Here is a 3,608-nt window from a genome sequence, read left to right as displayed (position 1 = left end):
TGGCAATATAGTTTTATTCTCATTACTCTACCCTGTGCAGTGTACTTACATGTTCAGCCTGGACACATGGTGTTGCATATCTCAGGTGTCTTGTACTAATTAATCAACTCCGTAATCCAAGCAATTGTCCTCCAGAGATACAGACAAAATTAATTATACTGCCTCAGTCCTGAGATTGAGTTGGTGAACATTTAGAATCGAGTGCTGAATTACATGACCATTACTCTCTTTAACTATGATATGCTACATAGATTCTCTAGGGCTATATTACACTCTGTGGCCCTTCAATTATATAGCCTCGGAAATGACAGAATAAAAAAGAGATAAGATAAATCTAAACACAGAGTCTCACGTAGACTACGCTACTCAAACCGCAAGGCTTATGCCTCCCCACCCCCTCTCTCCAAGGCTTCCTCTTGCAAAGATTTCCCAAAAGTGATGTTCAGCAACCCATAGTGTTTCACGTTTATGTGCCTCTTCCTTAGCTTTAATGTCCTCCCCTCTCGGATAACAACCTTGGCTTTTACTTTCCACTATATATTTTTTTTTCTGAAAAAAAAAACTTGCCGAGGTAGTCGTTTTAAATAAACTTGAGTCTAAAAAGGAACTGGCTACATCAGGTTTAAGAATGCATATTATGAATAAGATAAAGGTGAGGCAACTTCAATTATCAATGGGTAGCATTTAGAAGTACATAAAGCAGAAACAACTTCATACATGGCGCAATCAGTGAAATGAATAAGGTCTCAGGGGTGAATACATGCAATGCGATTAGAAGCTGTAGAATAAAGCTAGGTAAGCACCTACTAGATAAACTCTAAACCCTCATTATCGATTAATATAATTGCTTATATTTATCTCCATGATTGAGTACATATTCTCTATCCTAATTTGGTTGAATAATTGTTTATTTGCCATTTCGTTTATGGTCTCATTACACACAAAAAGGGCTCTAATGACATTTTATTTATTAGATTGATTAAATGTAAAAAGAAATCACCTGTTGTTTTTTTTATTACATTGTCTATGATAAATTAAAAGACATACACCTCCCTTCCGTTTTATTTCAAAGATATTGAAGAAATTCTTCTCCTTCGTACGTGTCTCTCATCATGGAAATATTTGTCTATATGAATTATGATATTCTCATTAATCATTTCATTCTTTCATTATTTTTGCTTTCTTACGGAGTTTTCTTACCTTTTCAGCAAATCATTTCATATTTTATTTTAATGTTTCCCCACACATATATCTTGTAATATCTTGTGCATTATACTTGATGAAGTGTGTGTTAGAGTATTGCAACATATTACCTGTACCTACATTCCAGTATTGGACTGAAGAATTCTTTATTCTTTGGATATAAACTAATGAACTGGTACAGATGGAGAAAACACTACAAGCTCAGATTTGATGACGACTAAACATTAAAATAAATTTTTTTATATGAATAATATTATCCCACTGATTATTCGAGCATCTGATATAGGTATGTGCTCATCCTAGTTAATTTTTCTGCTCAAGTGCCATTGTTTCTTTCACTGTAATTTGTTTCATGCTCTCTCTCTCTCTCTCTCTCTCTCTCTCTCTCTCTCTCTCTCTCTCTCTCTCTCTCTCATAAACACACACACACACACACACACACACACACACACACACACACACACACACACACACACACACACACACACACACACACACACACACACACACACACACACACACACACACACACACACACACACACACACAGACAGACACACACACACACACACACACACTATATGTGTATAGTTACATATATATATATATATATATATATATATATATACATATATATATACATATACATATGTATATATATATATAAACATATACATATATATATACATATATATACATATACATATGTATATATATGAATATATATATGTATATATATATATATATATATACATATATATATATATATATATATATATATATATATGCAAAGTAGACAACTTGGAAAAAGAAACAAACAAAACTGAGCGCTTTCGTATATTACACCTTCAGTGCAAACAGTACTTTTGCAGTGATGATGTGATATTCGAAAGTGATCTGCTTTGTTAGCTTCGTTTTTCAAGTGGTCTACTTTGCATAAGTGAACAAACGTACCCGTGTTCTTATTAGGATATATATATATACTATATATATATATATAATATATATATATTTGTATATATATATATTATATATATATGTATATATAATATGTATATGTATGTATATATATATATATGTATATATGAATATGTATATGTATATATATAATATGTATATGTATATATATATATATATATCTGTATATATATATATATATACATATATATTTTTATATGTATATATATATATGTATGTATATATATATATTATATATATATATGTATATATGTGTATATATATACATATATATATATATATATTTATATATATATGTGTGTATATATGTCAGTGTGTGTGTGTGTGTGTGTGTACGTGTGTGTGTGTGTGTGTGTGTGTGTGTGTGTGTGTGTGTGTGTGTGTGTGTGTGTGTGTGTGTGTGTGTGTGTGTGTGTGTGTGTGTGTGTGTGTGTGTGCTTGTGTATGTTTTGAACAGATGGTTTATTACTAAGTCAAATCAAGCCAAAAACAGCATGATTACTAAAATATATCCTTGTCACCAACAAGTATTCTAAAAAAGATCTCATTATTTCACTAAGAACCTTTCTGAGTATGCTCATGGTACAAGCTTATGCATTCTCTTTACCGTTTAATTAAACTTTTCATCTGACAGGAATATGTGCTTTTCGAAATGGGTTGAATAAATAACGACAATAGATTGAGATCAGATTGTGTGAAATACGATTTATTAATTTAAGACAGAATCCCCTTGGCCGTCAATGAAGTTTCAAAAGGCGGTTCTTAGTACTTAACCTAGAGTTTCGCCGAGAGGATTTGAACAACCAAAGTTATATATTCTCAAGAAGGGTACAGGCTGTATAACAAGAATCTTTTAGAGGTTAGTGTAAGATCAGAACATATTGTGTGAATTAAATTACAAATCTTTTGTTGCCAATTTTTTATTACATACTGTAAAATGTTGGTTTGTCTTTTATACCTAATTGATTTTTATCTCTGTAAAGCCCATCCTAATATATCTATTTCTCACACTTTCAAATGTAATCGTCTCTCTCCTTGAACTTATTCTATTACAACCATAATTGATATGAAACTCGGGAACGGGAATGATACCACTAAAATAACACAAAATACATTGTGAATATTAATTCTATTTCAATACCCATTTGCAAAGAAATCATCCCAATACTTAGATATTTATCTTAATCTATTTTCAAGAAAGAGAGTTTGCTTCATCCCCTGAAACGTCATCACCATAGCACGTCGTGGTCGGAGTGGATATTGTGAAATTAATTCGTTGTCGCGACGCTCTATCTCCATCTTCGTCTTCCTACAGAAGCCTCAATGCTAATCTTCATCACTTTTCTCGTGATCTGTTTGTTCATGATTTAGTCCCAAGGCCTCTGAGTAACGCCTCAAGTACCATTTGTCAGCGCACAAGATTAAGG

The sequence above is a fragment of the Oratosquilla oratoria genome, chromosome 39 (assembly GCF_046742065.1).
Source record: "Oratosquilla oratoria isolate Oo_2021 chromosome 39, ASM4674206v1, whole genome shotgun sequence".
Classification (NCBI taxonomy): domain Eukaryota; kingdom Metazoa; phylum Arthropoda; class Malacostraca; order Stomatopoda; family Squillidae; genus Oratosquilla; species Oratosquilla oratoria.
Note: the sequence above shows the minus strand (reverse complement) of the source record.